This window comes from Vulpes vulpes, unplaced genomic scaffold, assembly GCF_048418805.1.
Source record: "Vulpes vulpes isolate BD-2025 unplaced genomic scaffold, VulVul3 Bu000000738, whole genome shotgun sequence".
Classification (NCBI taxonomy): Eukaryota; Metazoa; Chordata; class Mammalia; order Carnivora; family Canidae; genus Vulpes; species Vulpes vulpes.
In genome coordinates, this window is record NW_027325680.1 from 437,973 (window position 1) to 460,227 (window position 22,255).

General features: G+C 43.6%; 1 pseudogene; it reads right to left on the reverse strand.

The window, feature by feature from the left end:
- LOC140596579 (transmembrane protein 19 pseudogene) overlaps positions 1-21,557 on the reverse strand; it is a 31,811-nt pseudogene extending 10,254 nt beyond the window's left edge.
- Positions 21,558-22,255: the final 698 nt, after the last annotated feature.

The following is a 22,255-nucleotide window of genomic DNA, read 5'->3' on the forward strand; positions in this document are numbered from 1 at the left end:
ATCTGTGATCAGTGACCTTTGAGATTATAATTATGGTTTCAGGTCACCATGAACCACAACATAGGATCGGAAACGGACAGGAGTGTTCTGACTGGTCCACCCACCTGGTACTCTTGTCTCGTCTGTTCAAGCCTCCCTGAGACAAGAGTAAGCCAGTTAATATACAGTGATCTCCGTGTGAGAGATGGAACTCTTCCTTTGCATTCACAACTTGTATAACTATCACAAGGCCCAGATTTGGGCCTATCAGCATTCAGTGTACCTTCTCTGCTAAGCTTGTTTTTTGACTTGAAGCGTTCAAGTGGAAGGAAAAGTTCTTGAAGTTGGTACTTCACCAGGGACCACAGGAAGGTTAAAGCCAGCAGCCTTAATGCAGACATGGATATAAAGTTCGAGTGATGGAGCTAGAGGGTCAAGTCTGGCTCAAAATTCCCTCAAACTAAAGCTTAATCCAGAGCAAGGCCAACTCTCCAATTTTGTGTGAGTGGAGGGACCCGGGGATGCTCAAGTTTGAGGCCGGCAGAGGTCCGTTCTTGAGGTTCAAGAAGTGGTCTCCATAATAGAAGCACAAGTGGATACAGCAAGTTCTCTAGAAGATCTAGCTAAGATAGTGAAGATTTCCACTATAGTGAGAACAGCTTTGTATCGTAGGACGCCATCTAGGGACTTCTAGTAGACTGGGGCAGGAGTTCTGAGAAACAAGCTGCCACTCTTGTCAGGGGCAAATGCAGCTGGTGACTAAATTGAAGCCTGTGTTCCTTGGCCATTCCAAAAATCCTAGGGCCCTTAGGAATTATGCTAAATTGACCCTGCCTGTGCTCCAAAAATGGAGCAACAAAGCCTGGATAGCCGATAACATGGCTTAGAGTATTTCAAGCTTACTGCTGAGACCTGCTACTCAAAAGATCCTTTTCTAGTTAACTGCTCATTGACAATGCATCTGGTCACCCAAGAGCTGAGGGGGGCCTACAGAGCGATTGAGGTGTTCACGCTAACCACCTCTATTCTGCAGCCCACAGTTGGAGTATTTCTGACTTAAGTCCTCTTAGGAGACAGTTTGTAAGGATATAGCTTCTGTAGACAGGGAGCCTGCAGGTGGATCTGGGCAGAGGAAGTTCAAAACCTGGGAAAGGATTCACTGTTCCAGAGGCCATTAACATTCATGATTCCTGGAAAGAGGTCAAAATGTCAACAGGAACAAGAGTTCAGAAGTGGATCCAACCCCCATGGATGATTGAGGGGCTCAGGACATCCGTGGAGGAAGCCCCCTCAGATGTGGTAGAGACAGAATTAGAAGTGGAGCCTGAACGTGGGACCACACAGCCATGATCTCATGCTAGAGCTAGTGGGAGAATAGATGCGGCTCGGGGAGGAGTAAAGAACATGGTTTTTGAGATGGAATCTACTCCTGGCGAGGATGCTGTGAAGCCTGTTGAAATGGCAGTTTGAACTCTTCCATAAGCCTACTTGATAAGGTAATAGCAGGGTTCAAGAGGACCGACTCCAGTTTTGGAAGCTCCGTGGGTAAAATGCTGTGGAACAGCAGCACATAGCCACAGAGCAATCGTGTGGGAGGAGAGTCCGTTCATGCGGCTAAGTTCATTGTCGTCCCAAGAACTCAATCAGTCGGCAGCTGTCAGCACTGGGGCAGACACTGCACCAGCAGAAAGACCAGCTGAAGGTTCAGGGGACAGCATTTTGGGGAGATTTAGTTCAGGCATTTTAGGACTATTGTACACTTAGTAGGCTATGGTGTAGTATAAACGTAGCTCTTACGTGCTCCAGGCAACCAAGAAGTTCATTTAGCCGCTTTATGGTGGTGTGCAAGAAACCGTGGTATCTGAGGCCTGCCTGTCTGAACAGACTTTTCATCTAGGATAAGTCGTACCTCACCGGAGACTAAGGGGGCTGTACGGCAGGCACCTAGAGCCTCTCAAGGCCCACCAGAGGCCACCTGCCCTTTATAGGGTGGCATCTAGAGCCCCAGCACAGATCTCAGGGGACAGCGTGCAAGTTGCCAGAGAAGCTCACCTCCCAGCTGCACATGACTTCAGAGAGCAGCCTCAACACCTATACTTTACATGCACTTAATTGTTGTATGAGTGGAGGGTGTAGTATGGCTGAGAAGATCCTTAGGATTGGATCTTAAGGATCCATCTAAGATGGATATATAGCGAATAGAACCAAGCACCTTCTACTCCACATTTCCGAAGGCAAGGTTAAGGCCAAACCACAAAGGCACTTAGGGGCTTAGCTTTGTAGTAGGATCCTCCCTAGAGGAACACCATGAAGACTAAGTGGTCACCCACCCACCCACCTCCTACTGTTTGGGAAGGATTACTTCAGCATGAAGCTAAGGACCACTTTTCTGCACAATGATGGATGGGGGAAATGGCAGCTTGGACACACTATAGGAGGACACCGGGCTGGGAGCAAGGCAAGAGAATCCATAGTGGCTTCCTCTAAGCTCATGAGCAGGACTGCGGCGTTCTGTGCACCATAAGGGGGACCTAAAGACCCCTTATGGTAGGACGGCTAAGCCAGACTATGCTCCATGCAATTTCACTCCCTGAGCTGCAGGCTTACAAAGGCTTCTGCATCCTCTGCATTTCCCCCTTTCCCACAAGGAACGCCAACATCACCTGCATTTAGAACGAGCCTCATCTGCTGGCCGCCTGTGGCGGTGTTGGCTGCTGCCTCACACAATCCAGCTAGCACGCCACTTCCAGCCGGAGGCCCACGCCAGTACCCACAGAAGTGTTGCAGCTAGCGCCCGGACACTTTGGGCACACTCCATGTTGAAGTGGGGTCTGTGAAGACCTCAAGAGCTAGCTAGTCCCTAACTCCTTGTTTTACAGGGGAGGGCAGCAGCACCAAAGCAGACAAGAAAGCTCAGCTTCACAGGCATAGGAAGGAGTCAGGCTACAACTAGATTCAGGTAGTTCCCAGCATCATGAAGCAAGATCTAATGAGTTGATTAGAACCGGGCCCAAATGCCTTTTCAAACAGGGACTTGTGCTTTGAGAAAGCCCCAGCTGATAAGACTTTCCCTCCCTCCCGAGGTGAGGATTAGGGGTTCTGTAGGAGAGAGTAAGTGTACAAACAGATCCTAGTTCCTCTCTTTTCTAGTGATCAGGTCACTTCATCCTTGGGGAATGAAACCTGACTAGAGAAGCAGAACTAGCAAGGAATGTTGAACCCTTGCCAGGTTAGAGGGGCTGGGGGAGAGCTTTGGTTTATTTAGTTCTAATGAACTAGTAGCCAGATAACCCTTCAGGGAGAGGAGCGGAGGTCCCTATCCCTCACGAGTTAGAGATGGCCTTAAGGTTTTCTGGAGGACAGCTACACCCCCCCCCATCACTGCAGGACTAATCCCTCTGACAGCGTTGACAAGATTTGAGGAAGAAAGCCTATTTTAGTCACAGCCCAGAAAAGGAACCAGCTTCCTGAACCTCAAAGATCTTTGCCCGTCTCCATTCTGCTGAGCACCTCCTTAATCTGGTGCCGTGCGGAGCCAGCCCGCAAAAGGGTTGAGGGGTCCCTATCATCACAAATTCAGATCTAAGAAGCCACCTAGACCTCCAGGACCACAGAAGTAAATGAAGAAGCATCTAGAAGACCATGTCTAGTGCCCAGGGCAGCCAGTCCTGGTGCTGGGGAGGGAAGATGCCTGCTGCTCGTGGGTTGGGAGCTCAGGTTCACCTGCTCCACCATCACTAGCGCTTTGTTCTGACCTAGTTAATAATTCCGCTCATGAACGACAGGCACGGAGAGCTGCAGACTGCTGTACCGCAGACTCCAGGCTTCCCAACTTCTGATTCAGAGGCTTTGTGAGGCCCTGCCTATGGTTCCCCCACCAACATCGGCTTCCGCGTACCAGGGGGCTGCTCTTGAAAGGCTGCTTTAGCATTCCCTCCCAGGCTGGGCCCTTAGGGACCCAGCAGGCTCCTTCCCACCCTGTTCTGCTGGATGAAAGAGAACTTCGCCTTAGCCCAGGAGCCAAGGAATTGCTCCTACGATCCTCTTTAGAAAAGGAAAGAAAGGTCTTAGAGCAAAGGAGGCCTCAGACATGCCGGTGGAGGTGCGTTCGAACAGGCTTATTGCGGGCTGGAACCTCCTTAGGCTTCAGCAGAGTGAAAGAGAGCAAGAGAAAACAGGAGCTTTCTCAGGAGGAAGGAACCCAGAGGAAGAGCCAACCTTGCCAGCTTGAAAACAAAGGCCCAGCAACCCCCACCCCCCTCCCTCGTATCAGAGAGCTCCGGCAGCCCCGCTGGGACCACCAGGATCTGACCGCCCAGGGCTGGACCAACAGCTCACACCAGCCAAGATACCCACGGGAGGGAGGAGGCCGCAACCTGCCTCTTTATAGGCCTGCCTTCTCCCCACCCCCTCTATTAGCTGGAAGGACAGCCACCTGCGCCAGCAGCCTCTCACCTGCCCTGCCCCCGCCAACCTCCTGTTGGGTTTTGGGGGCTACTGAGGGGCAGCTGGGGTCTTCAGGGTCAGAGACGTGAACACTGTTAAAGCAGTCGGAGAGACTTGGCAACAGTTCTCTGCAGCTCAGCAGCTTACTGTGAACGAGGAAACCACTTTTGGGAGGTCCTCCCTGGCCCTGGGGACAGCCACGGTGGGGCAGGGGTGGGGTGGATTTTCCTTGGAGAGCTGAGGGTTCAGGTAGGGCAACCAACGCATCCCTGTCTGCCTGTGACTGTCCCACTTTTACCACTGGAAGTTCTGTGTGTCCTGGGACATCTCCTAACCTGGGCAAATTGGGGGTTGGTCATCCTTTTTTTTTTTTAATGTGTATATTTATATTTTTTATTGAAGCTCAATTTGCCAACATACAGTCTAATGCCCAGTGCTCATCTTGTCAAGTGGTCATCCCTGCAGAGGAAGGTACAGTGACTTTCCAGGGTCTGGACTCCCGTGGCTGGTAGGGCTTGGGCTGGGAGCTGTAAGGGAGGGAACACTTTGCTTTATTTAAATGCCCTTGAGTGTTTCTAAACCACTTAGATTTACAAATCACCCTAGACATATTCCAACTCTGCCTATTTAAAGACCCGAAGCATTTCCTATTACTCTTAATTCACATTGTTTTAATTTGGGGGTAGAAAGGCTAAGAGTTTTGTGAGATTTGTTAAATGTGTACCTCTGTGTCTTAATTATGAACAAGCTCACCAGCTAGGCCCGCGGAAACTTTTTTTAGAAGTCTGATTACCTCCTATTTAAGGAGTTAAATGTCAGGTTTTTACTGTTAGGACCCCTTAAAAGATGGCAGGTAGTTCCAAAGGTGAAAACTGTAATCATACATTGTTTGTAGGGTTAAGAATTTGGAATCCAATCACTCTATGGTGGTGGTAGGTTTATCTCATTGTATTTATCCTCAGGACTGGCCAACGCAATGAGTTCAGTGGATTACACGGTTTGGGGTTCGGTTGCCAGTTTTGATGGGAGATCGAAGCTTCTTGAAATTATTTCATTTGTGATGCCTTAATTGATACATGTGCTGATGATTTTCGCTAACACGTTTTAAAGTTAATATGTAGACATGTGGTAAATTGTCTATATGTAGTTTAAATAAAAATATTTCAGTATAAATAGCATAAGGTGTTTGTATACCTCTAGTCTACACCCTTGGGGCCTCTAGGTAACTGCAGTCACTTTAACGAGATTCTACTCTCTAGAGAGGACCACCAAGCTCTTTAAATGCCTTCATCTGTTTCTAAGGGACGTTAGAAGTGACTTCAGCACCGTGAGCAATGGCTAAGCCACGTGGCCGGCTTGAAATACTATGTGGATGCCACTGCTGTTGGAGGAACAGGGTCTGAGGACCTCAGGACCGAGTGGCCCATCAGCCCAGCATCTTCCCTGCCCGCTGTGTGGAGAGCAGATTGCGGGGCTAGGTTCTCCTTCCTCAGCCTCTCTGCTTTTAAGGAGGTCTCAAATCCCCTGAAGAGATGAAAGGCTTGGCTCATCCTGCCTTCAAGATACTGCATTTACTCAGTGAAAATTACACGCCGTTTCTGCAATGCTCGGGGACAAAGTGTAGGGAACTCTCTGAACTTGCAAAAATAGAGTATAGGGCTGCTTGGTGCTGATTGCTAATGCACGCGTGTGTGCTTTGTCAGAATGGGCTCTGAGCCTCATCTTTGCGACACTATTGGGTGCGGGTTGTGGGGGATGGGACGTACCTCCCACCTGTCGCTATTGCCTGATTATTCATTCAGAAACAACAATAAGTAGCTGGCCATCGTGGACTAATCGGATTGCTTAGAGTCATTTCGCAGCAGCATTTTCAAAGTCCTGTTCCCCTTCCCCACACACGTGGACGCTCTACACATTTGCAAAAGAGATGCTTTCTGCAGATGGTTCCTTGTGCCTAGGGCTCAGGGCGATTTAATTCCAGCATTTGCAGAATGAACGAATGGTGCTGCGCCCGGTGGGTGGTGTCTGGTTAGGGCAGCTCCCTGTCTGTAAACTCCTATCCCACACATTGGTTGAGCACCTCTTGAGTGCTGGCAGAGGATAGTCCCACTGTGAATAGAAGTGGGTCTGATCAACGCCAATCTCCGTGCTCATGGAACTGCCAGTTCAGTGGTAGGAGGTAGACAATAAGCGATGATTTATTTTCTTGCTTGTCTGATGGAGACGGTGCTGCAGAGCAGGTCAGCGGGGATGTGGGGGGGGGGGTGCATGGTGCAATTTAAAATCGGGTCAAATGTAGAATTATGCGATGGTGGAAGGAGGGGTGTCTCGGCCCTGCATCTATTTAGGGGATAATCATTTAACGGAGGAGGAACTATTGGTGCAAAGGTCCTGGGCTTGGACCCTGCCTGGTTCAAGAAAGAGCCCTGCAGCCAGTTTCTGTACAGAGCTCAAGGGAAGCAATTAGGAGGCGTGGCAAGAGAGGTTATTGCCAGGGGGCCTGGGCCCTTGCAAGCCTTTGTCAGGACTTTGGGTTTTCCTTAACGGTGATGGAGAGCCCTAGAAGTGTTTGAGCAACACTTACATTCTTAGACGACAAAAGGCATTTTGAGCATGTTTGAGGTCCCCCAATCAGCAGAATCAGCTAAACCTGGGAGGTTCATAGAAGGGCATATGCACAGACCTCATCCCTGATCTCCGGAATCTGGGACAACCTGCTTTCACTGAGCCCCTCCAAGGGAGAGACAAAATACAGCATGCCCAGGTAAATTTGAATATGTTTGACAAACAATGAATAATTTTTTATGTAACTATGTCCTCTGCAATGTTGCACACTTATACGAAGAAAGTACTTAATTATCTGAAATTCAAATTTACCTGAGTGGCCTCTATTTTTATTTGCTAAACCTGGCAACCCTCCCTCAGATGATTCTGATGCATGCTGATGTCTGAAAAGCGCTGTTCTATTAGCTGTAGCTGACCCACCCAGGTGCCCTCCGCCTGGGAGGCAGGGTGTCTCCCACCCAGTGAGTGCTGATGGCTGAGGGCCCTCGGCTGCCACCTTCTTTGGGGTATCGCCCCATGGTTGACCAGATCTACGCTTGGTCCCTAGCACATGACCGAGACCGCTCTTGTGTCGAGGGCTGATGGCTCTGTTCATGGCTTATTCTTCAGTCCTCCCTGCTGTGGGTCAAGCTAAGGCCAGACTTCACTGAGACCCCATCCTGGCTCTGCTCTGTCTCCTTGTTATTCTGTGTCCCCTACTTCCCTACGGATTTCTTTTCCCCCCTGAGAGAACTCCTTCAGTATTTTGTGAACATCCAAATCTCTTTTGTAGGCTCTACTTATGGGGGCCATGTCTGAGCTCAAGGGTCACTCTGTCTGCTACTTTGAGGATAGCCTCTTGAAGCAAGCGTGAAGCAGGGAGACGTTAACATATTATTGCACAATCCAGTGGTCTAGAAGGGTGCTGGCAGCAGAGGAGTCAGTTTGGGTTAAGTTTGCAGGTACAGTCAACTGGACCTGCTGGTGAGTTGGAGGGAGGATGAGAGAAAGAAGCCAAGGTTGACTCCAGGGATTTTTTCCACTTACCACTTCCCCAAGGTGGGTAAGATCAGGAGTGGGGATTTCTGGGAAGAAAGATCCTGATTTTAGCTTTTTTTTTTTTCTTTTATATGGCAAGTTTCAAATACCTTCAGCTCAGGCGAGCAGGTGTATTGAGTCAGATGGGATCACCGGGTTGAGGCCAGGAGAATTTGAGCATTTTCAGTGGGCAAACAGCCATGAATGCCAGCCATATTGTGGGTCAAGGTCACCCATGGCGAAGGGAGGAGGTGTGGTTAGGGAAGTCCAAATCGAGAAGGTGATAACAGATGAAAGGACACGGAGGAGGAGCTGAGAAGGAGGCAGGAGGACAAACCAGGGAAGTGCGCGCTCGTGCTGGATGGCAGGTGAAGCAGCTTTGTCTGGCGGAGAGAAGAGTCTGGGTAGGTGGCTTCTTACTGTGTGGAGACCACACGTGCTGAAGTCGGCTCGCTCCACCATGTGCACTAGGATGCACTGCCCACCTACAGGCTTGCACCACCCTCACTCTCACACACTACTCATGTACTCACATGCTCTCACATCCACATACCACACTACACACGCCGTTTACACACTCATGCCCCCATGCCACTTACTCATGCTCTCACATATGGTATATCCTTACACTCACATGCTCTCACACACCATAATTACACATTCTCGCCACTTACTCATGCTTTCACTCACCCACATACCACACTACACACTCACACCTTCACATGCCACACACTCATGTTCTCACCACAGTTACCCGTGCTTTCACATTTGGCCACATTACACACACTGCTTACATGCTCACACATTATACTATACACATTGTCTCACACGCACACTCACACATTTCTCACACTCTCAATGCTGATGCCCATGCCATGCCCAAGAGCACCTCCTCAGGTGGCAGTGGCAGAAGAGGAGCAGTAACAGGACATCTGGGGGAGAGAGGAGAAAAGAGGTGGGGGGCTGGAAGGGGAGAGAGATTTGGAGACGCTCTGCTGCTGCCTTGAAGGCCAAGGAAGGAGCCACAAGCTGAGAAATGCCAATGGCTTCCCAAATCTGAAAGAGACAAGGACATGGACTTGACCCTAAAGCCTCCCAAGGGAGGACAGCAGGTGGATCAGTCCGAGAAGAAATTTGCTGTCAGAAGTGCAGATTAGAGTGTTGGGGCCAGGAGCCAAGGAAGGCAGGTGCCTTGGAAAGCTGATAAAGGCAAGGGAGCCCCCAGAAGGAAGGCAGCCTGGCCACACCACAATTCCTGCCCCCAGAGGGTGCTAATGGGATTTCTGCCCTCCCCCCCCCCCAGAACTGTAGGAGCATAATTTTGTTTTGTCTTAAGGAACTAAATTTGGAGTTGTTACAATAACAAAAGGAAGCTGATCCAGGAGGAACAAGATGCATCTCAGAATGTCTTTTCCATCTGAGGGGACAATGGAACAGGAACCCAGAGTCGGGGCGTGAGGCCCATCTCCTGCTCTGCTCCACTGGCTCTGTTCAGAGGTGAGGGCCTCTCCACCGTCTCTAACTGGAGGTACTGCTCCTCCGTGTGTGGACGGGTTGGCAATCTGCCTGAGCCAGGAGCTGTCCTGGACTTTCCCTCCGGAGAGGGCATGAGCGTGGTTTGCTTTGTTGTCTTACAAGGTTGGGCCCCAGCTTCTAAGTGGATGCCCTTTGGTGGCTGTTTGATGATTCCCTGTGCTCATAACATAAATTATTTCTGCTTCAGGTATTGCAAAGTTGCACTGCTTCACCTCTGAGGAATTCAGCCTTGGAAAAATAGCCAGAATGCTAATTATCGCCAATTTCTGAGGAGGATTGTCTGTAAAATAACCCAAGAAGACTTTGCCTTCATTAACACATTGTTTCCTCAAGTTTCCAGAGCTCCACAGCATGCAGAGGAATGTGTTTAGGGGCAGACCCGTTTCCTCACTGGTACATGTCTACAGTGATAAAGGGCCTGACTTGGAGCCCACGAGGATTCAGGACACCATGGATATCCTGCAGATGGCAAGGAAGTCAAGATGGGACCCAAGAGGATCTAGGCTGGAATTCTGCATCCATAAGACCCACCAGTTTGGGGCCTGTGTGTGTTTCCCTTGTCTCTAAGTCAGACTTTTCTCCTCTACAAGGGAGGGATACTGAGTCTCCAAGCACCTCTGCACACTTGTGCAAGGGCAGCACTGCGCCCGGTGGTGTCTGGTAAGGGCAGCTCCCTGTCTGTGTGTGGGAGCTTGCGACGCGGTATTCGGGTGGTAGGTAATTAGTGGCTGAGAGCAAAGCTGCTTTCCCTTTTCACCGACCTTGCTCTTATTCTGGTGTGTGATGCGTTTGCATCGATTGCTGCTCAGCTGGTTGGAGCCGCTACGTTCAGAATCAAGTCACTAGAGAGGTGATGCAGCTTCCCAAGTCGTGTGGTAGGGAAGCAGTCTTAGGGATTTGGGGTGTGTGTGTGTGTGTGTATGTGTGTGTGTGTGTTTCCAACAAAGATCAGCTACTTTGCCTAAAGTTGTGCTGAGATGTACACGGAGGGAAGTGAAGGGTGTGGAAACACAGAAAAAAGAGGAGCAGGTTGTGATTCCAAGCTGTTTTGTTCCCCTTGTGTGCTTGGGTTGATCTGATCTGATTTGCTTTGGCCCTGAAAGGTGCTGTTAACATGCATGCCTAATGTCATCAAGCAAAGATGTTGGTGGAGAAAAGGGACATGTTACAAGCATACTGTGGGGCCTGACATGCGTAGATTTTCACTTTTCGGAGCTATATGACCAATATTTAAGGTGCTTGCAATTTTCTGCACCGACTTCGATGAAAATAGGGAGCTGGTCACACTACCCAGGAGTTGTCTCATTGTGCATCTTTCCATCAGCTCGGCTGCGTCCGGTGGTAGACCAGTTCCTCTCTTGGCAGTTAGTAATTCACCTCCAGGATTAAAAGGCATTCTGGCTGCACCGCTTCTAAAATCCCACGGAGGAGTGTTTGATAAGACTTAGGTTGAATTACAAGGATGAACCTGGGCATGACATGGGGAGCTCGGTCCCTGAGAAGTATGACATGTAGGGGCGGGCATCCTCCAGTGTGGACTGGATGCTTTAAACTGCCCTAAATTCTCTTTGCCACATGCAGAATCCATTTTCAATGTTTTGGGGAAAATGTTAAGTGGCGTCCTCACTGCCCTGTGGGTCACAGGATCTCAGGACTTGGATGAAGATGCTTGCGTTTGGAGTTAGATGGTGAGATTTGGGAGGCCTGTAATTACACAGCTAGCAAGTCTCAGTGTTGCAGGAAGGCTAGCAAGCTCCATACGGCTTGAGTTAACTGAACAGTGCGATTGATTAGCTCTACCTATATTGTGTTAGTTTCAGCTTGTTCACATCTAGAAAACTTTACAAGAGCACTTTGAACACACTGTTGTACTTGCTGCCTTGTTTTAATATAAAATTTCTTTCAAAAAGAAGCAATAAATGGGGTAGACGTTCATTTTTCTTTATTCCTTTTGAGTCTACTGTTGAGTTTTAAACACGATACTTAAAGGACTAGTAGACACTGTTCTGTGCTTATGTGTGTATGCAGAGAGCAGCTGATGAGCATGAGCAGCACTATACGTGTTGTATATGTGAGTTTTATGTCATGTTGTGGATTGAAAATGATAGTACCTGATTGAATGGCAATTGTAGTAAGTACATGAGGTTGTTGCCCTAATAAAATTGTCATAGTCTTGCAGAAAGGAGTTATTTAATTTGGTGAATGTTTGTGTAGTTGTACAACCTAATCATTATAGATGTCACTAATGTTTTCATTGTTTGTAATAAAAGTCATGCACTGTCAAATTATAATATTTCCGGGATCCCTGGGTGGCGCAGTGGTTTGGCGCTTGCCTTTGGCCCAGGGCACGATCCTGGAGGCCCGGGATCGAATCCCACGTCGGGCTCCCAGTGCATGGAGCCTGCTTCTCCCTCTGCCTGTGTCTCTGCCTCTCTCTCTCTCTCTCTCTCTCTCTCTCTGTGACTATCATAAATAAATAAAAATTAAAAAAAATAATAATACCCTATTAAAAAAAAATATTTCCATCAACTTCACATCCTCCACAGTAGAATACAAGCCAAGTCTTTCTCCCAGTGAAATGGTTCATCAGGGAGAAAATGAAATTCAAATGAAATTAGTTGGAAAATGCAATTTATAGTTTTGTTAAATAATTTCTAAGGATAATGTCACTTTCATAATGACCTTTAAAATTAAAAATGAAGTTACCATATTCTCAAATATAACATTACTTTTGACATATAATTATAAAGGTGGTGCTCTCCTGAACATAAGCTTTGTCAAAAGTGTTATGTGAATGTAGGTGAAAAGTTAATTTGAGTGGGAACAGTTCATGATACTTGTTGCTGGCTTCAAGTTTATCTGATTATATGCCAGAGCAACAGCTTTTTGTATTAATGTAAAATATTAAATGTGTCATAGATAAATAGTTTCTATCCCATTGTCTGCCAATCTAGCCTACTGATTAATAAGCTGCCTGGTTGGGTTTAATGAATCTAATTATGTTCAAAAACAGTACCTCAATTGAACACCAATAAAAAATAAATTTATTATTAAAAAAAAACAGTACCTCTTAACACAGGAAAGTCACAGAAGTATTTTATCCTACTGTGCTTTTAGTCCATTAAAAATGTGAAGACTCGTAACAAAAATGTGTAGTTATGACACTTCCAGTTGTTTATCTTTTGATCACTGAGCTGTTAAGTATGATCTCAAGCTCCATATCTCGGATAACTGTTTTGTAGGAAATGTCTTAGCTATATTAGGATATTGAAGTTATATTCTGTATCAATTAGTTTTTGATAAATTACAAACAGTGCTTCCTAGAAGCTTTTCATCTTAGAGACATATTCACATGTATCCCTTGGTGAGGTTCCTGAAAGTGATCTGTAAAATGAATTACATCTATTGAAACTTATTATTCCATTAATTGTCATTTCCTGTCACAAATATATTTCTAGAGAAAAAAGTTGGGTTCTGACCCACAATGAATATATATATATATTCAAAGCCAGAGTGCTGGCTTTGGGTGGATCCCAGCTCTGTCTCTTCTTTAGCTGTGACGTTGGCCATTTATGTGTTACTTAGACCTTAGTTTTTTGTTGGTTGGTTTTCAGCAGTAAAATGGGTACAAAAGGATAGAATATCTGAGGAGATTTATTTCAGGATTAATTGAAAGTGTAAGTGGCTTGTAAATTATAAACATTTGCGTAGACACAAGAGATCTGTATCTGCATGTTAAGATGGGTACTTATTTATTTATTTATTTATTTTTATAAATTTATTTTTATTGGTGTTCAATTTGCCAACATTTAGAATAACACCTGGTGCTCATCCCATCAAGTGTCCCCCTCAGTGTCCGTCACCCGGTCACCCCCCCCAGAGTCCCCACCTCCCCTTCCACCACCCCTAGTTCGTTTCTCACAGTTAGGAGTCTCTCATGTTCTGCCTTCCTTTCTGATATTTCCCACTCATTTTTTCTCCTTTCCCCTTTATTCCCTTTCACTATTTTTTATATTCCCCAAATGAATGAGACCATATAATGTTTGTCCTTCTCTGATTGACTTATTTCCCTCAGCATAATATCCTCCAGTTCCACATCGAAGCAAATGGTGGGTATTTGTTATTTCTAATGGCTGAGTAATATTCCATTGTATACATAAACCACACCTTCTTTATCCATTCTTCATCTTTCGATGGACACCGAGGCTCCTTCCACAGTTTGGCTATTGTGGACACTGCTGCTATAAACATCAGGGTGCAGGTGTCCCGGCGTTTCATTGCAAGATGGATACTTATGCTTCATTTGTGTATTATTAAATATGTTATATAGGCCTCTCTCTAACAAAGGCTATTAAATGTATATATTCTCTCCCTACTCCTATTGTAATGTTACTTTATTGTGCAGATTTTCATATGAGGTATATTAAGTTCTCTAATCTACAACATACCAGTCCTTTACATATTAAAATATATATTAGTTAAGCTAAAAGAGAAGTAAATTATATCTCCCAGCACCATTATTTTTAAAAAAGATGCCAATCAAAGAGTCAGAAATTATAAAATTTTGATATTCTCTATTAGTGTTGTGTACTATTCATCTGGTTAATATCAAGTTTTCTACAAGATTCATACAAAAAATATTATAGATAGTTGAAGAAACACGGCCTCCCTTTCTGTGAGGTCACATATTAAATCTGTCCTCTGTTTGGAACCACAGGGCATGAATCCCAGCATAATAGCAATGTAACAAAAAGGAAAGAAACCTTAAAAGGTTGAATTTATTCTTTAAAGAGAAGACCCACTCCCCCCATTAAAAATCAACTTTTTGAAGTGAAAGTGTGTGTACTGGTACCTTTTTTGACAATAAATAGTAATTTTCACTTGTTTTCTTACTCTGGGTACCTTTAGTAAAGAGCTTAGCTCCTGTGGGTTTGATTATGCCCAGCTCCTTCAAAGAAAAAACATGATCTTTAGCAGCATAATTTTTATAATAATGTTTAGATATACCTTAAAATTTGTTAATGGAATGTGACCTGTGTAACAAGAGACTAATTTATCTTAAGTCAAAAAAAAACATTTTGACAATAAATACGGTTATTTATATTCAAATTTATGTGTTGTTGTGGGAACTCTAATTGTAAGTTACCAGAGTAAAATACGTGTTATAATAAGACCTTCCTGTTTTTTGGCTCAACGTAAGCAGTGATCCAAGTATGTTTGGTTAAATATAAGTGTCAAAATTTCCACAAATTTTGTATCATACAGATATATTACTAAGTGAGATGCTTAATTTCTAGCATTAGATGATGAAGAATAGATATAATTTAATTCTGTCATCACAGGACCTTGGCCTTCCTCTCTTCCTGCAGGACAGAGCTGATCTGAGCCCTAGAGCCTAGCCTTGTCTCTCTGTAGGCAGAAAGATCTCTAGAGGAAGAAGCAAGGAACTAGCCAAGGTGCTTCCTTTATTTTTCAGAAACAGAGAAAGTGAAGGGTTGGAGGGAGGCCAGAATATCACATGAATTAAGTTCCCTTTACCTGGAAAAAATATCAGAAGTAGGCAAGAAGTGTGCCTCACTGACATGGTTTATAAAGAATTCTGGTTGTAGAATTCTTAATATAATAGCTTCCATAGTATTTTGCTTAGAAGTTGAGCTCTTTAAATATTTTATGGTATTTTGACACTGTATCAGAAATTATCAGGGGAGTGTCCAATGCCTTGGCTGATTTATAGAGAGTACGGTCCATGAAATTCAGCTGATTTATGTATTGCCAACTTTAAAATAACTCATTCTCGGTGTTTCCTCCCTACTCTCCATGTTAGACTTTTGACTACCAATAATTGGATGGCCTTGTAAGTGGTAGGAATTGGGTATAAAAGGGACAATGTCAAAATCTGACTTCCCAAACTATATATAAATAATGATCTCATGCGAACTGTTATCTATAAGGTACTTTCTATCCCAGTGTAGATAATTTGAGTTTGGTTGGCATTTAATGTTTTAACTTTTAATAGGAGCAATAACAGACTCTGTCAAGAAAGAAGAAAAAAGTGAATTTCTAAGTTTTATTTGAATCCGAGCATGACTACTCAACCTTATAAAAGCTTACTTCTTAAAATAAATGTTATTCTTCTTTCTCAAATATTTTGTTTGGACTTTCAAACATTAGAGTAACCTAGCAGTCATTACTTTCAGTAATGCAATAATTTAATTTCCAAGAATAGCAACGTTTTTGGCAGCAAACCAACTCTCCCAAATACAAAAAAGCCAAAATTCAGTGTCTTGTCTCTAACACCGCCCTCATTGGTGCTGATTCTGGTGTGGATTTTTTCTTTTGTTTTGAGTCACTGTATAAGGAGGTAGAGATTTCCAGAAAAGCAGAAAGGTGAAATGGGCATCATCTTAAAAGTCTCAGAGACAGTAGAAATCATGTCATGTTTACCCAGGTCATGGAAGGTGTCACAGGAAGCCTGGGGCTGGTAGTGTGTGGATCAGACTGTTTGGCTTGAGTTGGGTTCCAAAAGAGTAATAATGTTACATCCACCATAAATGCATAAATATATTATGACACCTCTATCCAAAGGAACATGATAACAGTTAGGAATTATCTCTTCCAAGAAACTGGGGAGTGTTTTTAACACTAAGGGTTAAGAAGAAAAGCAAGGCAGTGAATTATATTGAATATGATACCCAGCACACATACCCGTATATACACCTATACAAACACAACATAGCGCTTATGACAGGGTTTCAAGTGTTTTGCTCTTTGTATATTATCTGCCCACCAAATATATAATAGTTGTTATGTATTACATCATTACACAGAAAAAAAAGAAAAGCATGCCTTTAAATTTGAGAAGAATACTATATTTTTGCTTTGGGATAAATTTCATTAATTAGTTGAATGCTTGACTGAAATCAACAACATGCGTTCTTTATTGAGTGTCTATTACATGTATCCTCTTCAGTGCTACAGCTAGATTTTCTCCATTCTTAAATTCAAGAGATGTATTGAGTAGTTTTAGCAAGTTGGTGTCTTCTTGAGAATGTGCAGCATATTAATGAAATATTTTTCTCTTTTTTGAATATTGTTTTCTTCTTTTATTGTTTTCAAAAGTAATGCATGATCATAAAAAATTGAAAATGCAGGAGTGATGAAAGGAAGCTAAAGTTCATACATGATGTGAAGCCACAGAAATGACTGTTTTTAGTAGAAATGCTGATCCATATACATTTTTAAATTTAGAAGAGTCCTCATATTCTGTCTTGTTACTGTTTAACATGTAAAGCAGCCTTTTTCATATAATTTGTATTCATTTTTAGTGTCTGTTTTCCATACCTTTATGTAACATCATTTACTTAAATAACTTCCTATTTTGCGACATTGGTGGCATTTTCATTTTTTGGTAGTATATATGATACCGTGATTAAAGCTAAATAGTTTTCATCAGGCTATTTTCTGTAGATTACTTCATAGAACTGAGTGTTTTCAAGGCTGTTGATACATGTTGTCAATGTGTCCTGCAGAAAGGTTATATAATTTACATTTCCTTTGGCAAGACAGAAGTGTGCCAGTTTTCCCATGATTTTAACAACTGAGTATTATAATTAAAGACAAAACAAACAAACAAACAAAAACAACCCCCCAAAACAACAAAACAAAAACCCAGGCGGCACATTCCAATTAGGGGGAAAATTGTGTTTTCCTGAGATTTAATTTTCTTTGCTGTGACTATGGCTGAGGTTAAATATTACATAAGTTTATGATGCATTTGTAATTCTACTGTAAATTTTCTTTTTGTATCTTTTGCATATTTCTCAACTGGTTTATGCTCCATTTCATATTAATTTATATTATTTTTCTAAAGTAGTTATATTACGCTTTGCTGTATTTTATCAGTTTATTCCTCATTTTATTCTTACTTTTGAAGAATAATTCTAAAACTTAATAGTTAAATCTGTTCCCTTTTCCTCTTTAAGGGAGCATTCTCTTGGTCGCTGATTTTGTGGGTTTCAGTAGTAACTATGGCAATGGAGCAAATGGTGGAGGGAGCATTTAATAGTCGTATCCTGACTTGACTGAGTTCATATCTCAACTTTTCCTTTTTTTTTTTTTTTTTTTTTTTAGCAAGTGGTTACGTTACTGTTGAGTGCCAATGTTGATAGAGGGGAGATAATCCCTGTGTTTTCAGGTTGTTTTGAAGGCAGATTAAGAGACTGTGGACCCTGGGGTGTCCAGGTAGCTCAGTCAGTTAAGCCTCCAACTCTTGGTTTCAGCTCAGATCGTGATCTCAGGATCGTGAGACTGAGCCCTGTGTCAGGCTCCATGCTTCATGCAGCGTCAGCTTGATATTCTTTCCCTCTCCCTCCACTTCCACCCCTTCCCCCACTTGCTTGGGTGTGCGCTTGCTCTCTCTCGCATAAATAAAACCTTAAAAAAAAAAAAGAAACTATGGACCTCATATACATAGCAGAGAACCTAGTATATTTGTGAACCTCCAACATCTTAGCAATCTCTACTGTTAAATAATAAAGATAACATATTTTTTCTCTAATTCTGGCCTTTGCTTTCTCCCCATGAAGCATAATTACTCTCCTGTACTGTCTCAGGACCTGTGTGCGACAGGTCAGGTGTTTGCCGCAGCTGGGGCTCACAGGTGGAAGCTCTGCATATGTGCCATAGTCATCCTCTGTGTGGCTGCTGAAGCAGTGTTTCAGGATGTTTGGGAAAAGCAAGTTAGGATGTCATTCTTAAGCAAATATATGATTTTCTACCTCACAGATCTGATATAGATACATATATATATTTCTTTTTTCTAAAGATTTATTTTAAAGAGAGAGCAAGTGGGGGGGGTGTGGTCAGAGGGAGAGGAGAGACGATTCTCAGGCAGACTCTGCGCTGAGCATGGAGCTCCATGGGGACTGGATCCCAGGACCCTGAGATCACAACCTGAGTCAAAGTCAAGTCAGAGGGCTAACCGACTGAGCCCCCCAGCTGTCCCCATACATGTATTACACCTATCATATTCTGTGTGTACCCACTGGGTACATGTACCTTTCTCTCTGGTCACCTAGGACTATGTATCTCTCCACCCCCATTCCATACTGATCATCTGTCTTTTTATCATTGATTCTCAAATCCTAGGACCAATAACTGGCACATAGTAAATACTCCATTAATCATGATGGGCTATGTGTAGTCTTGTTCTCATTGTCAAAAGTGGTTCATGAACTGGGATTGGTTTGGTTGCTTTTTGTGGATTTTGGGAACTGGGCACTTCTGAAGGGAATACTGAATTAGGGTTCTGGATTCTGGGATCCACATAATGAAATTGTTTGCTTTCTCCTGTGACCTTGCATGTGTCCCTATTTGGTCACTTGCTCATTAGGATCAACATTTACAGTGTTTTCATGATTGTGATATGATAATAAATGTAAAAATGCTTTGGGAAGCATTATCATGACAAGCAGTTCAGTATAAAATGTATTCCCTGAAATTTGTGATGTGCTTCAAAAGCAGGGTTTTGGCTTTCTTTTTTTGATGAGCTGGAGTCAAAAGATTTTCTTGTCTGTAAAACTTTCTTGTCTGACCTCCATTATTAATATGATTATGAAATGCTCATTCCCCTACTGGTTGTAAAGATACTGCTATATTCCATGCCATTGGGTATCACTTAGAGGATACCATCACTGGAAGTAATTCCTGTTATTTCTTTATATCACTTCAAAAATTGTTTCATATCAAATTGGCTCCCAAAAAAGTTCTATTTTTTTCTTTTTGCAAAGATATGTGCTGCTTAAAAGAGTAGTAAAAACGAAGCCCTATTGTTCCTCACGGATTGAAGTCTATAGAAATGTCCCCAGAATATTATTTTTTCTCATAGTGGGCTGCTGAGTCTGGCGCCTGGAAGGCTTTATCAGAACAGTTTTAGAAGTGTGAACTGTAGCTGGCTTCTGTTTTTTGAACATATTTCCTTAAATATTTGAAGAAGTTTTCAGAGAATTCTTATCACTCTAACTGTAGGCTTCCAATAGGATGAAGTCGTGTGTAAAGTTATGAAAAAAACTTTAATTTGTCCCCTATTCTCAAAACTTTTGAAGGAAGTTCAGAAGGCAAGTTCATATCCTCTCAGTGGGTATGTTATTTAGTCAGTAGTGAAGTTTTAGGTACTCGAGTGGATATGCTAATCATGGTTTTGCTTATGCTTGTAGCACTTTCAGAGACAGCCCCCCCCCTTTTTTAAATTTAGCTGGAAGATTGTGTGATGAATTATATAGTGATTCTGTGTTTCTCATTGCAACAGTTGAGCGGTTCCTGGGGTGCTGGTAGCTTGTACATGTGAATCCCCCAAACCAAAGAGAGTGTAAGAGGTTATGGGGCAAAGGGAAACTGACCTTTGGGGAAACTGACATCCCTCCTCCCTCCACGAATATGGATGGTAGAGACAGAAGACTGTGTTCTGGTGACCTCTGATAGAGAGCTGAGGGGCTTGTAACACCCGAGAAGTGTGGAAATTTTAAGAAGTGAGAGGGAACAGGAAGCTTAAACTAGTTTGGCAACACAATTTTTTGATGTGCTGGTCAATTTTTCATTGATCAGTCCATTCAGTCAACAAACTAGGCTGAGGATGAATTTTGAAGAAGCAATATAAAGAGTAGCAAATGACAGGATATTCCAGGCCCAGATCATCTGCCCCCCTCTGAGTGGTTGAGCCATTTTCTCTAGTTGAAGAGTAGCTGTATCTATCCTGTCCAAACTTGGATTTCAAGCTCAGGGTGCCATGCTACCTTACTTCAAGTCACTTATATGAAATCCTTCCTTTCCTTCCATGTGCCAACTCTGTTAAAATGCATTCTATGATTGCGACTAAGACTCAAGATCTTCCAGTACTAAACGTAAATACTTTACAGTTACACAGTTAAATCATATGAGTTTATGTGGTTTCCTAGTGGCTTGTCAGAATATGCATTTTTTGAGATTTGTTTATTCTTGAGACACACAGAGAGAGGCAGAGACACAGGCAGAGGGAGAAGCAGGCTCCCTGCGGAGAGCCCAATGCAGGACTTGATCCCGGGACCCCGGGGTCATGCCCTGAGCTGAAGGCAGGCGCTCAACCACTGAGCCACCCAGGCGTCCCAGAATATGTATTTTCTACCAGGATGGCGGGTGATAGAGCTGCAGGTGGGAGAGAGAAGGGTGACAGCCTGATGAAGTTCTGTCTTGAGTTGAACAGGGTGTAGGAGGAGATACAAGCAAAGCTATTCCTTTGAGCTTTATAGCATCTTAGTCATTACAAACGCTTCCCCATATTTTATCTTTTGAAAGTGAGGATGAGAGTTTTGAAAACAATTGAACAGATTTTTGAACCAATAGTAGATGTCATTTTTGCTTGTTCTCTGAAGCTCCTTAGCAGATATTCATCTGAATTTGAATATACATGTTGTTCCTTGTAGGTATTCATCATCTGAGCTAAATGAATGTGTGGCGGATACAGTATTTGTTGACTATAGAAATTTTAAAAATTATTTATTTATTTATCTTTTAGCTCTGACCCAAAGAAGATGCTTTTGAACTCAGAGTTATTTTCAGTTTCTCTCTCTGTCCTTTGTGCTTACACAGCTTGTGTTTTGTGCCCTTGTTTTTTCCTCTTACTTTCTAGAAGGAATCGCTTTGTGGACTGGGAGGGATTATTCTGTTTCCTGTTTGTTGTACCTTATTAGTTTGCAATATGCATGCCCACGATTTACATTAAAAAGCTGCCCGTGTACCGTAGGAGTAATGTCAGATTTTCTGCTTCGTAGTTTTCCTGTAGACAGAGCATTGTTACCTGTGTGTTTAACGCTCATGTATCTCTGAAGATGGATATCATTAGGCATTTGGGAAAAGGTAGAACTGCTTGTACCCCCGTTATAAGGCAGGACGGTGCAGGCAGGTGGGTTGTCCTGCTGTATGCCTGTGGTGCCCAACACTTTGCAGTGATCCTGGCAGCACGTGGAAAAGTTTGCCATCATCGTGTGAAGAAGCTAAGCTGCACGTGCATATTAAGCTAAAAAATACAGATACAGTGTGAGGTTTCAGGTGTTGAGATATGCAGACGTACTGTAGTGTGATGTCGGAATTTGCAGAGCTGTTTGTGCTTCACCAGGGGAAGATGGTAGAACATTTTGACAGCTAGTCTTGTAGGATGCTGTGAGGCACTGAGTAGGTAATCGGGTGCCGTGCTCAGTGGCACAAATATTCCTAAATCCAAATGTAAGAACATGCCATGATCCCCTCAGTCACGGAAATGAGGGAATGCCTGGTGGCTTGTGTGTTGTGCTGGTGGAAGTACTTCACTAAGTGAAAACACTGCATGGGAGTCTTAGCTCAGGCTTCCATAACAAAATACCAGGGACATTTATTTGTTTCTCACAGTTCTGGGGGCCGGGGTATCCAAGATCAAGATGCCTGCTGATTCAGTTCCTGCGAGAGCTCTCTTCCTGGCTTGCAGATGACCGCGGTCTTTCTGTGTTTTCACATGGCATTTCCTTGTGCATGTATCTTTCTCTCTTCCTCTTCTTTTTTATTTTATTTTCAAATATTGTATTTATTTATTTGAGAGAGTGAGCACATGAGCAGAGGGGAGAGACAGAGAGAGAAGCAAAATCCCTGCTGAGCAGGGAGCCCAACCCAGGGGCTCTATCCAAGGACGCTGAGATCATGACCTCAG